We start from the raw sequence: 14,762 nt of genomic DNA, 5'->3' as shown, positions 1-14,762 counted from the left end.
TAGGACAGTCTTTGTTTTAAAAAGGTATTTTCCAGCAGAATATGTGAATGTTGGACACTCGTAACAAGTGTTAAGCAAAATGCCTCAAGTGAAAACATGTCTTCTTTTAATATCAGCAGTGTTTAAAAACTGGTTTTGGGTTGATGTGTTAATGAAGGAAATACATTTTTGAAGAAAAAATTGCAGCCTTTAGCAGATAGAGAAATGTGTCCTATTAATTACTGGCTACATTTTTTTCCTGGGTGCAATCCAAAAGTAAAGTACCAAGGGAAATTAAGAAGAAGCGCGGCTAAGAGTGGTTCAGATGGTGGTCCCAGAATTAAAATTAAATCAGCATTATATTTTTTACATAACCTATGCTCCACCTACGAGATATTAGATTTTTCCATGAAAATTATACAATACATTGTTTTGTGTTAATGTGTTCCATTGCTAGTGTGACATTAGCAATGGAACAGTATACGTCATATTATCCAGGAACAACGTTATGTGAAAACATTAATTGTATTATCAGCATCAGGGCATGTGCATTAACCTCATAACCACACAATCACCTCAACATATTTGTACATCATGCAGGGGAGCAGCTGTATTGTAGAAGTTGGGAGTTTGATACGAGTGAATAGGTTCCAGTGGTCACTGATTACATTACAGAGGGGATCTGCAAAGTTCAACCCCCACTTTGTCAGAGATTGGAGGCATCGTATTGCACTATCCAGCAATTAGATTAAATCTACCCAAGGACTGGCTACTCAGTGCTGAGCCAATCGTGCTTCCGTGACTGTGTATATAAAGATATGTTATCAGCATAATCAGCATTTATTACCTTTTTGAAGGGGTAAAGATGCACACTCAAAGTCCCACAATTTATTTTCTTTCCAAAATGTATTTGGCCACATTTAACACGTTAGGGGTGTCTGGACACCCAACACACCCACATTGGCTGTGCCATGTGTGTAGTACCAGCCCTAGAGGGGGCTTGGTGAGCGCTGGGATAGCGCTGTGGCACCACGCGTGGCATGCAGTGCTGACTCCTACCGGAGGGAGTGTGAGAGTGTCAGCCATTGGAGTGATCTTATCCCGTCCTCAGGTGCCACGCGCCTGATGTCCCCCAAGCCGCAGCCTGCTCTATCTCCACTGGATTCGGGAGAGGAGAACCCGTCAACCCGGCCTACTGCTCTTTGTGAGGAGCCGGGATCGACGGGACATTTGCATATTCCCCCCGGGACCTCCAGGGAGAACGAGTCCACCTCCCCTGGTGGCCCGGCCATGATGACTCGTTCAAAAACTCTTCGGGTTTCATGATCCCCAAGCACACACACTCCCACACCCTTTGTTGGTTGTCGCACTTGGTAAGCTGTATTGGTTATTGGCTGAACCTAGCCTTTATTGTGCTTGTGGGTGTTGTTACATGGTAAGGGTGGGAGATGTTAGCGATGAAGGGGATTCCGAGCGTTCGCGGTTCACTGCACTGTTTTTTTTCTCTCTCTCGTGTTGTTCTGTACTCACACCATCCTCCCCGTTGTTAATATACATTTGTAGGTCGTGTAAATATTGTATAGGTGGGTTTGGGTATTTAATTGGTAATTGTTATTATTACTTGTTGAGGCACACTTAGGGTTAATCACTTTTTACTCATCTTTTATTACCTTACTCACTTAGTTAGTTTCAAGCCGGGAAGGGGGGGGGTGATGTAGTGACATCTCAGATGTCACTGTGTGGTGCCGGCCCTAGAGGGGCACGGCGTGCGATGTACGCACATTGCGGACATCACGTATGTAGTGACATCGTGAATGTCGCTGATTAATGCCGGCTCTAGCGAGGCACGGCGTGCGATTCATTGTCATCGCGGACACCCCATAAGTGGGTGTAGTACCAGCCCTAGAGGGGGTTCAGTGAGCGCTGGGATAGCACTGTGGCACCACGTGTGGCATGCAGTGCCGACTCCTACAGGAGCGAGTGTGAGAGTGTCAGCCATGGGATGAGGTTACCCTAGGCCAGGGGTCTGCAACCTTTAAGACATAAAGAGCCACTTGGACCCGTTTCCGAAGGAAAAAATAAACTGGGAGCCGCAAAACCATTGCAACATTTAAAACAAATATAACACTGCATATATTGTTTCTTACCTTATTGCTATATACAGGATCGTGCAGTCAGCTGTCAATCTGAATAAAAAAAGGACTTTTTCACTTAACAATGTAAAATATATTTTTGCAAATTAATAGCTAAATTACCTGGTTAATGGGATTTTTGCTCCTGAACCTCAGTGCACAGTGTCTGCACATCAGGGCTGTAAGACGTCACCTTCATTTTCACACAGGCTTGCAAGCTGTCATCTGTGAGGCGTGATCGATGTTTGTTTTTAATATAGTTCATGTTGGAGAAGACCTGCTCACATACATATGTGGAGCCGAAGATCGACAGGACTCCAAATGCATACTTTTTCATGTTTATATAAGTGTTGGGGATGGCATTCCATGTTTCGAATACAAGTTTGTCCTGTTTGGGAAGGTTTTCAATATCACTCCATTTATGATTCTGAGCCAGAATGGCCTTCTGACGGGCAACATCCTCAAGAGTAGCGGTCAAGCATTTGAACTTGGACACCCATATATCTTTGTCGGCTATATCGGCCAGTTCCATCTCAAGATCAGGTTGACTTACACCTGCAAATGCAGTCATATTCAATAGGGATGGATCGATCGCCAGGGGAGTGACAGGGAAGGATAATGTCGTTTTTTCCTCTCTGAACTCACAGAATCGTTTCCCAAACGAACTTTGCATTGTGGTGATTGCAGACTTGAAATATTCCAAATTTATCGTATCATGACTTTGTTTGAACTCTCTCAAAGAGGGAAAGTGAGACAGTGTACCTCTCTGTAAATCTTTGACAAACACTGTCAACTTGCGCTCGAATGCCAAAACCTCCTCCAGCATGTGCAGGGCTGTGCCTCCTTTCCCCTAAAGGGTTGTATTTAGCGTGTTTAGATGTGCTGTCATGTCTACCATAAAATGTAATTTTTCCAGCCACTCTGGCTGTTCCAGCTCAGCAAAGGTGAGCTCTTTGCTGCCCAGGAAGGTTTTTACTTCTTCCAAACATGTGACAAAGCAACGGCAACGTTATTGCCTGTCACCGGGCGGGCAGTGTGGAGCGGAGCGGCGACCTGTCAGCAGCGGCAACGCCAGAGCAGGTGTCACAGTGCGCCTCCTCCCCTCGCTAGCATCCGCCCCGGAGCCGCGGTCAAGGTTCAAAAGAGCCGCATGCGGCTCCGGAGCCGCAGGTTGCCGACCCCTGCCCTAGGCCATGGCACTCTGGTTGACCCCGGAAGGCACGTGGCCAGTAAAATCTACACAGGGGACCCAGGCGGGGGCTAGGGGGTGGTCACGTGTCAGGGTGAGATCCTACGGGAAGGGTCGAGAAACCACAGGAGCTTTCTCGAAGGTGGTCGTGGCCAAGGGCCGGGCCAGCCACGACCCGGGACCATATAAACCGGGTCCCCACCAGGAACCAGGGCTCTGCGTTGCTGTCATTGTCTGAAGATCTACGTTCTACGTCCAAGAAGAAGTCACCAACACGTGGACGAGGACCCGAGCCAGGGTCCTGGCCATTGTAGCTACTCCCAGTAACGTAGTTAGCCTGGTGGTCCACCACCATAGGTTATATGGTGAAGGGGCAGTAACCCTTTTGTGATAATGTGTTGGTGTAAATAAATGTGTGTTGCCTCCAAGAAGTATGTCTGCGACTCAGTTGAAGCCACTACACTTGCATAACGTGTTCTAGACGAACTGTGCACGCGAATGCTGCTATTGTTAATTTGGATTGTTTCAAAATATCAACTATGGTTAAAACAACTCTCGAGTACAAAAAATATGCCCCCTATGACTGCATAGTAGAATTGCTCTCGTACTGTTATACAATCTGCTTGCAATTTGAATTACTAGCTTCATATGCCTATATAAGTCCCATATGGGCTGTAAGCAATATAACAATAATGCCTTTCTGTATGCTTATATCTACGTCTTCTCTTAAGGCATGACAACAAATGTCCTGAATGAATGTATACACAGTTTTGATGGCCAATGTCATCAATAATTCAGCTAATTTCTTCAGCTAACTATAGCTGCAGGACGAAGGTCACCCCCCCCTCTCTTTATTAAACTGTCGACATCCATTCGTAATAGGAAGCGATATTATTGTTGTGCAGTGTAAAGCCCAGAGACTCTGATGATAATCTCTTTAAATACATTTCCCCCTGTTAAAATGGCAGTAACTTAATTTAGAACTGAAAGTGGCCAGCCTATCAATGGGAATTTCAAACGCACAAACTAGCAGCTATGCTAGTCAATTATATTTGATTGTGCTGCAGATCATTGAGCATATTGTAAACACGTTGCAACAAATGTGCGAATTTAATGATTGCTGGCGAATTACCTTAACTGCACTATTGCCTTTACAAAAGTCTAGGATTAGATACTAAGAAAATGTGCGTGTATATATGAACGCACTTTAAATAAACAGATCAGACAGTACAATATAGATGAATTGTATATGCATCTTTGTTACATGTGTATTTTCTAAAAAAATAACTTATTTACCCAGGAAAGCTTCACTGATGTTTTTTTCTTTTTTTTCAGGATAGTCTTGCGTTAGCTGCTTACACCTGGGAGAACCAAGTTCCAGAGTAAAATTTTGTTGTCTAAATAAATACGTCTCAAACTGTGCACAGATATGTCAGTAGCCTTGTCGCTGTACTGCCACTATAAAAAAAAATCAAGGAGGCAATAGCACAGGTGGATGTCCTGCACGCATGATATCAGCACAATCTGCAAGCCCCCTCCATGTCGCAGTCGCTACAACTTAACTCTCCGATTTGTTGTCGGGCTGTAACCGTATGTGATGATCGGCATGATCGCTGACATTTCGGTCCAAGTGCTGGGAGCTGCTTTTGGAAGGGTCAGTTCCTGAAGAATCATATCTGCGAGAACTTGAAACTGAGCTTCAGTTCGTGAAGATCCTCCACAAGTGAGGAGTGGCAAGTCGTTAAATCGTGTCAAAAAAACTCATAGTACACGCTATCCAGTCGCATCCACTGCACTTGTCTGCAAACTATAAGTAATGCATTTTTACTTACGTAAACGTACTGTACATGGTAAAACAATTTATTCTTGCGGAGAGCTGAAGAGAATAATGTTAGCAATGATTAAAGAGACGAAAAAAATATACTCTAATTTATTAACCACTAATAGTTTATATTTTGTGGGCTTCTTATACACGTATCTTTCCAGACATGTGGGCCAGCATGAAAAGAGTAGACCAAAATTCGCCCTTGCGTGGTTCTCGATAACGCTATGTGGCAGAAACGCTCCCACCATCCGTGGCACGATCAAGTCATGACAGGAATGCGCCTTTAATTAGAAACAAGTATAACACGTAAAAACAAAGTTTTTCACTATAAATCCTTTATATGCGTGGCGGCTAGAGTCCTCTCGTCCTCTGGCTTGAGATGGCTGCCACCTATGGGTCAGATGATTGCATTGCACCATTAAGCAATTGGTAATTAAATATAATATTTTTGTCCTAAAAAGCGTAAAATTTTGGAAAAATTATTTCACGAACATTAACGAGTCTGTGTGGAAAATGTCAGCTCGATTGGATCACGGAAAGTGGGTTAAAAAACGACCGAAAGATTTGCACGGTCGTAAGCAAGCAAGCGAACTTAATATAAAGGATTTAAAAAGACCTACACTCTGACCTTTTTATTGCTGAATAGATGACGATTTGGGCCGATACACCATTGTTTTCTCGCAGCAAAGCATTTTTCACGTGGAACGGAGGAATTTTACGTAATTACCTGACACGTGTTTTGGCAAAAGCCTCTTGAGCACCTGCTCAAAAGCACGGAGCTGCGGGAGAAAAGCCATTTGTCCACTTTTCAGCAATCTGATTAATTCCTTGAATCTGCCGAAAAAACGCGATCTGACGCACACTGTGCCTAATGGCACTTCTCCTTTCTGTGTGTGCTGGTGTGTGTTTTAGTTGTTGTTATCATGAAGCATTTGACATAACACTCCACACGCATATATATATATCTCAGTGCTGAATTTTTGTCGTTTTATTTTTTGTGGTGGCTGTCGTAAATGACAAATGCTTTCCTCATTCGGTTCAAGTGTCCATCTTTTTCAGTATCAGCTACTTTACAGTATATTTGCACAGTATATGAGCACAGAAGACTACACGGCAGCAGTGTTTTTGTATTAAGATATGTGTATATGAAAGTGTCAACTACATTGGACGCAAAAGTGGATACTCCAGTATAACGTCAGCCAATTCAGATACTGCATACAAAACATTTTCAACAGGCATCACAATAATAGTATTGCTATTATAAGATTGCATGATTATAGATGTAGATAGAGACATTACTTGAGAGCCCATTGTGACAAAAAGCATATTTTTATTTCAATACCTGGGTCACAAAAACAGTATAGCATGGAGTGACTGACTCAGAGACATTAAGAGTAGGAGGCACTCTGTTTATTAACACGGCCTGACAGTAACATTTCGTAACTACGGTTCCCAGTCAGGACAGCTGGTAGACGGCCTGACTGGCGACGCCGAGATGGTGAAGACGGAGACGACGATGAAGATTAGCAGCACGACGAGATCCCACTCCACACGACGGCCCTGAGGTCCCCTCCCGGGGCCCCTCTTATAATGTCACCGTGACCTAGGCACCGCCCCCCACCACGCCCCCTTCTGGAACCTACGAGCAGGTTCTCGATGTGCCCCTTCCCTAACCTTTCCCCTAGATCCCTCTCTGGTCTATCACGTGGGGGAAAAGTGTGTCACATGATCGGGAGAATACAGCATAATGTAACCAAATTAATATTGTAAAACGATGCGCTTGGCTGTGTGCTAAATATGTGACTGGGTAATCAACAATATCTACGTTCATAATTTCTGTAACATAAACAAACAGTCTCAGACACTAAAAGTTATTTTCCCACCATGTTAGACTATAGTGGGAAAATATGTAAATGCTGGATTACATTTGAGTTCATTAATTTGCAAAAAACATTATATATAACGGTGAATCTTTTAGCCTCTATTGAGTGTAATGCTAAACGATAGCTAGAACAATTATCTCATGAATCCTCTCATGATTCCTCCAATCTTTTTGTTACATTATACATGATCGAATTCTAAACACAAAACCTGATCTGCTCATCAGGATGTGAACAAATATTGATAAAGACCCATGTGTAATAGAGAGGGTTCTTGCTTAGAACCATCCGGCAGTTCACCAGTGATTGGTGTTAGCTTGCTTGACTGATGATTATGCACTGCATGTCAAAACCGGTTCAGAATTTGCTGGTACTAAACCAATGCTGCTGAATAATACTCATAATAATTACCAGAAGGCCTTGATGCTGATGGAATGTGTAAAACACACTTTATTATGTTGCACGATAGATATGAGAATGAGGTATATTGCCTGCTTATTTATTTTATCACAATATTTATCAGGTCACTTACCGATCCAACCTTGGTCATTCTGATTTACGAGAGCAATGGTGTGATCCAATTCTGAATCCAACCAACCCAACAGTATACCCATTGTTCCTACCCAGTGCCCTGCCTGGGATTTAGAAGGTATTGGTTGAGAATCATAGACCGTCACTTTAAGCATTTGACTGTGGGTGGCCAATCAGATGGAGCCAACAGCATCGGCTGGTTCGCCTCACCTTATTGTCAGTTGAAAATACATCTTGAGCTGTTCTCATATATCCACTGGTCTGATCATTTCTTGTCTCGCACCTCCGATGAGCACGGCTGGCTACATATGGTGTGAAAGATGTTCAATGTACATAAGTCACTATAATTGGTTGAAAATGTCAATGCGGTTTTCACCGTTGCCACGACATTGCCAACAGCTGTTGAGCTAAAAAGAAAGTGGTTCTCGCTGCAAAACATGCTTTCTAATATTTGCTTTGTTATATTAAACTGAACAGGCTTAGGTATCAACAATGGGGGTAGAGTGTTCTAGAGAAGCCTTCTGGCCAGACATCTTCAAAGAGGTGGGATGACCCTTACTTTGCCCTACCACATGCGACCTACTGATCAACTAACCGTGGTGCACCCATGTGTACTGCTGGGTAGACAGAGGTCGAGTGACGGATGCCATTCAGGACAACGGCACAAGAATATTTGTGCAAGGAGAAAGAATAAACAAGCTGCGATTCGCGGGCGACATAGATCCGATGGAAGACAGCTGTGCAGTCCTGCAGGAAAGTGTTCACGCACTGAATATGTCAAGAGAGGATGCAGGACTGAGGATTAATGTGGCAAAGACAAAGACGTTGGTGTTTGGAAGGGAGGACAATGAGAGAGAAGTAATACTATAAAGCAGCAAGATTGTGAATGTAAAGGAATTTGTATACTTGGGAAGTAGACTGGCATGGGACAACAACTGCACCAAAGACACAAGAGTGAGGATCTCAAAGGCAAAATGAGTAATGGCAGGATTCAATAATATCTGGAGAAGCAAGCAAATCAGCTACAAGAACATGCGTGTTCAGTACAGCATTGTATACTTGTGAGACTTGGACATTGAAAAAGGCTGACAGAGATAATATCTTGCCATTCGGGATAGAGAGTGACCAATGTAGAAGAGTGACCAATGTAAGAAAAATGTTTCACAAAGATATAAGACCTGATGCAGGTAATGATGAGAAGGAAACTGGCACTATTTGAACACATATGTAGAATGAACAACAGGAAAATAAAAATCGTGTTGTTGGAGAAAATGTGAAGGAACCGGAAAGAGAGGAACGCTCAATAGAGAATGGTTTGACGACAGTATCATGAGAGCTTGGTGCCAGAGAGATGTGGCACTACTTGAGCATATTGGCACAAGACAGAGGAAAGTGGAAACATGACGAAATGTTCAGTGGACACGTTCGGGCTATCTGCCTACGGATCGTGATGATGATGAGACAGAAGTGGGGGAAAGGAATTTAAAAATCTTGCCTCATTGCTTCCACTGCTGTACCAGGAGATCCATGTGACTCTACGACTGCTTGTTTGCAAGTCCAGCGTGCTGTTATATCATAGAAGCATTCCTTCTATTGAATTACTGCGAACAATATCAACAACATAAATAAGAAATTTGCAATACAGGCCATATATTGTGCCAGCTGTGATAATGGTCAGGGCAGTAGTAGGTGGTACGGTGGTGTGTGTGGAACCTGCTGATTGGCCAATTATCTCCTGCGCTATTGAGTTATACTGCTGCTTCTGATCAGGTGCTTTAGTTCCGAGAGAGTTTTATGAGGCTAATCCATCATACGTGCGTACCGACAAATTACTCACCCGTCACTTCATACAGCTCAATGGCAATGCAGCCGTCAATCATGCTGTCGAGGTCAATAATGGAGAAGACAAAGGGCCAATCAATTTGGCGTTCACAAAAGTAGCGTGAGAATTACCACGGTCTTATTAATTAATCATAGAAATAATACAAAATATACTAATTCATTGTTTTTAACGCCAGATGAGAGAGCACATGAAGATGAAACAACTCAGTTTGCATAAATATCTAGATTGTTGTAACGATTGCTTTACCAATAGCATTCCAATGTAAACTGATTACAATGAATCTATTTACATAGACAATCTCGTAAAATTAAATTAATAAGCGGTTTTTAGAACTGGGTGAATGCCAATTAAGACCAATATCTCGTTTTGCTAGGAAGATCAAGATGTCATCTTGGCCAAAGCCATGGATGGCCACCAGCGAGGAAGATTTTGGGTAAATACTGACACGGTAGCAGGAGTCGTGCATAATCAAATAGTACTACATTAGTGCAAACTCATATCCAATCGGGTGTGGTAGCAATGTGGTTAATCTACTGCTCTATGAATCAGGGATTTTTTGTCTGTCTGTCGTGCATAAATAAATATATAATATAAACAGCTCTTTGATTGGTGGAGAACTTCTGCCGGGTTCGGAGAGGGGAGGTGCCTTAAGGGAGGAGGGTCAGGGGAGGGGCCTAAGGAAGGTGGAAGTCAGGAGAGGGGCTTGAGGGGGGGGGGGGGTCAGAGGAGGGGCCTAAGGGAGGGGGGTCAGGGGAGGGGCCTAAGGATATGGGGGGTGGTCAGGGGAGGGGCCTAAGGGAAGGGGGGTCAGGGGAGGGGCCGAAGGATATGGGGGGTGGTCAGGGGACGGGCCTAAGGGAAGGTGGGTCAGGAGAGGGGCCGAAGGATATGGGGGGTGGTCAGGGGAGGGGCCTAAGGATATGGGGGGGGTGGTCAGGCGAGGGGCCTAAGGGAGGGGGGGCGGTCAGCGGAGGGGCCTGAGGGAGGGCGGAGAGGGGCCTAAGGATAGGGGGTGGGGGGAGGGGCCTAAGGGAGGGGGGGTAAGGGGAGGGGCCGATAGTTAAGGGGGTTGGCTACCTGCCTGGCTTCCAGCGTGGTGGGGATGTAGCTCAGTGGTACAGCGCACGCTTTGCATGTGTGAGGACCTGGGTTCAATCCCTGGCATCTCCATGCATCTCCATGTCGGAACCTTTTAGTTAATTTATGTTTTCAACAAAGGTTGATTTCCAAAATCAATTGGCTGTGTTAATGTCCCTGTAATAGGGGTGCACATTAACTTTCGTAAATATTACCCTAAATGACCGATACTTTCGGATTAATTTCTGTTGATTTCAGGAACATGCTATTTGTATAACTAGCGATGCACACAGTTATCAAATGGTTTATTTAACAATTTGGAGATGAAAACAAGTGCTTAAAATGATCCAAAACACGTTTTTTTATTTACGAATTTAACACATTCCTGCAGAGGGAGCTGGTAGGAACGTTGGGTTGCTCGGTCAATGGCCAGGGTCAACGACGGCATGGTGTATTCCGCAAATATGGCCGACTGTGAGGGCGGGCACAAGCCGGCGTGAGTAGGTTAAACGTTGAGTTATATCAGGGCACCACGGGGTGACCAGCCCCTCCCCACCCAGCCCCACCCTCCCCTCCCCACCCAGCCCCTCCCCACCCTCCCCTCTCCACCCAGCCCCACCCCTCCCATTTTTGGATGCACAACGGACGGATGGACACAATAATCCCCTGTGGGCTGGTGTAACCAGGAGGTTCCTACCAGTAATATTTCCCAGAATAAATAAATTGGGAAAACATTATAGGATCCATCCACATGTATTCTTGTTATTTATTTGTTTCAAAAACATAAATTTTGCTTGGACTCTGTGCAGAATCGATGGGTTCAGGGCCCAGGGCCAACAGGAGAGTGAGTGGGGTGACAAGGGAGAGGAAGAGGCTGATGACGAAGTTTCACCCCATACCGAGGTGGAACTGCGCCCAGATAGAACCACCATTGGGATGTAGATCAGTGGTAGAGCGCATGCTTCGCATGTGTGAGGCGCCGGGTTCAATCCCCGGCATCTCCACGAGGTGATACAGGTATGAATAACAGTTCCACACTGCCCACCAGGGATTATTTGTCTGTCTGTCGTGCATAGCAAAACCCTCGATTGGTATTTCATAGAGTGCTTCGGGCGGGCTCAGCACCACGTGACGCGCCGCCCCACGCAGCTTGCGCCGCATGACACGGATTGCACGAATACGCTGTCCAACCAAGTTCCTACCTACCCACTCCGAAGGAACGTGATATTTTGCCAGTGGACAATTTTCCTCGAAGGAATATGCGTGGCTTGTTTTCATTCGTTATGGTTGCTGAGCACAGATCCAGAATACTAACATGTCATAGGATCAGCAATGAACAGCACTACAATCAAAGTTGTAGTCGATAAGAGTTCACATAATACAGGTAGGAACAACAGTTCCACACTGCCCACCAGGGATTATTTGTCTGTCTGTCGTGCATAGCCACACCCTCGATTTGTATTTCATAGAGCGCTTCGGGCGGGCTCAGCACCACGTGACGCGCCGCCCCACGCAGCTTGCGCCACGTGACACAAATCTCACGAATGCGCTGTCCAACCAAGTTCCTACCTGCCCACTCTAAAGGAACGTGTTTTCGCAATGTACGTAGCCAACCGTTTGAACACATGTGTAGGATGCCCCCCCGGTAAACTCCCCCTAGAACTCTACCTGGAATATCCCACTGAGCGAAAACCCCAGGGCCAGCCCAGGACACGCTGGCGGGACTATGTCGCTCGGCTGGCCTTGACCGCCTGGCAAGGGAGGTCTGGACCGCCCTATTCAACATGCTGCCCCCGCGACCCTTACCAGGACAAGTGGATTGAGAAACGAACGAACGGAGCCAACTGTGCAGATCAGTTCCTATCCAAGGGTCATGTTAGTGGTGAGCGATATCTGAACTCGTCCTGGTTTCTGCACTTCAGTAACCGTGCACTGACCAGAGTGGTGAAATATGGTAAAAACAAAAAAAACTTGAATGACATGGCATGGGGAACACCTTTATTAAGCAGTGGATTGACAAATAGCTGTACAGTATATTATTATTACTATTATTATTCTTAGCTCATAAACTTGTATACTGCTTAGACACAGGCAATATGCCAAGTGAATGAGGGAATACCATATCTGGATTATGTTTCACAGAATCAAGCAGTAACAACATTGGGAAGTCAACACAGTTCGAACAGAACTAAATACATATTTGTTTTATGTCCTACAAATAGATAAATGAACTACCACTGCTGCACGAAAAAAAGACAATGAACAGTTGATGGATATAAACAGCATGCCTGTAATTTTAGTACTTGCAAGCATTCCACAAGGAAGCTTGAGCACGGCAGTGAAGACATGTTGTGTTATGGCTAACATATTTAATGTGAATTGAATGAAAAACTATAAATCACTTAATACATTAAATTGGATGAGTGCCATTTGGAAAATCTGGCATTACACATTAGACTCCTGGGTTGGATTTTAGGTCACTGAAGTTTCATTTGCAGCAAATCTATAAAGGGAAATCAATGTTTTTGTTTTCAAGAGCATGCTGTATCAGATAACTATTAAAATGTTGTGAAATAAATTGTAGTGGCAAAATATGTAAAACCACATAAAAAAAAGTAAAATCAATATATATTAATAAATAACTACATTGTTATCTTCACGAAGGGTTGTCAGGCCTTGATTTTCATCCTCAATGTGATTCAACATTCCTGGTTCATCAACTAGTGTTTTTCGAATGGCTTATCAGTGCAAACTGCTGGTGGCTCACAATCAGAAGGTTGCACACTTCAATGTTGGTTGGGTTTGGCTCAGGCCACAATCCCTCCAGGGTTGGCATATGTCTCCCTTTGTGGGAAAGTCAAGAGTGGGCGTCCTATGGATAGCCTCTCTCCGGGCATGATAATGTCGAATTTCCACCACTGTCTCAGGGCTGTAAATGGGTAATGAGCACCATCTCATTGTTGGTTTGAGCAGTAAATCGCTTTTATTTTATTTCCTTCTCAATGGAAATGGAATGTTGGAACAGTAGTATCCCAAACTTTTAATTGAGTCAGGCAATAAACAAAATGGAATCAGCGTATACTCTTTTTGTCACTACAGCAGTGTAGTAACGCTCACGACTCGTTCACACCGGATAGTTGGAGGCACACTGGTTTATTAACACCATACGTTGTGACATACACACTTGAGGGGGTATCGGCCCCCTCACCCGTCTATCTGAGGACACACCTCCTAGCTAACCCTAGCCTGCCTCAGAGTCCTCCTCTCGTGGACTAGGGGAGGCTATCTTGGCCCGACACTGGTCAGTCGGGCCCGGTACTCAGAGTCCAGACCAGCACTGGCTCTGGCTCTGGTACCACGCCACTGGCTCGAGCCTGCGCGGTCCTGACAAGGACGGCGTACCAGGGGGAGACCAGGGCTCTATCTAGGACGTCTTCCGTCTTCTCTTCTTAGCTAACACATCACTCCCGAGCCCCCCGATACATTCCCCTTTTATACACCCCCCTCCCTGAGGGGTGGGGCCCCGGGGGATCGTAACGTCCGAAGCGCGGACGTCGTAGAGGGCACCTGCCCGTGCACTGACGTAGCCCCGCCCACTGTGCTTGTTTACCATAGGCTGCCATGCATAACGGGCTCTCTGTAACACCCCTACATCACTCCCCCCCACATAGCATGCAGCCGTCCCGGCTGCCAACATACAAAAATTTGACAATAAAGGTGCCTTCACCCCCTGACCGCGCGTGTGCCTCACTATTTTTGAACCATAACAGGAACCAGAACAAGACGCAACAACAAGATGAGAAACAACCCGTCGCACCCCCCCCCGAATAAATACGAATTCCGTAAAAAAAACAGGCTATATACAATCAGCAGGGAACCCACCACGCACACACAACAAACGGTGAACCCAACATATGTACATCCGAGGAGTGGGAAACACACCATCCACACAACACCCAATAAACACAACAGCTATGTACACATTTTCCGGCCTCACAAAAGTTTGCGCATTTTAGCGCGCGTCCTTGCAGCGGGCCCCTCACACGGGGTAACCGCGCGTGGCGGACCATCAGGTGGCGACTGTCCGTCTTGAGGTGAGCATTCATCTGACTCCGCGTGACCCTCGGTATCCGCAGGAGGGGTGATCGGGCGTGAGCCCGTCACTCCTGATGCTCCTGAAGGTGGCACAGCCGGCAAGGCATTAGGTGAGAGCGACGGAGACGGACCCAGCAAGTCGGCCGACCCCCCACATGTTTGGCCACGCGCGTGTGAAGTGGGGTTGTGTACCGCAGCGAAGGGTTTTAAT

General features: G+C 45.4%; 1 non-coding gene across 1 annotated transcript; it reads left to right on the top strand.

Annotated features, from left to right (window-relative positions):
* The first annotated feature begins 10,477 nt into the window (after nt 1-10,477).
* TRNAA-UGC (transfer RNA alanine (anticodon UGC)) lies at nt 10,478-10,549 on the top strand. The gene has a single exon. It is a non-coding gene; the product is annotated as a tRNA-Ala (tRNA).
* Nucleotides 10,550-14,762: the final 4,213 nt, after the last annotated feature.

Source organism: Lampetra planeri, chromosome 14 (genome assembly GCF_965212315.1).
Source record: "Lampetra planeri chromosome 14, kcLamPlan1.2.h2, whole genome shotgun sequence".
NCBI lineage: Eukaryota > Metazoa > Chordata > Hyperoartia > Petromyzontiformes > Petromyzontidae > Lampetra > Lampetra planeri.
This window is presented reverse-complemented; position numbering and strand designations above follow the sequence as displayed.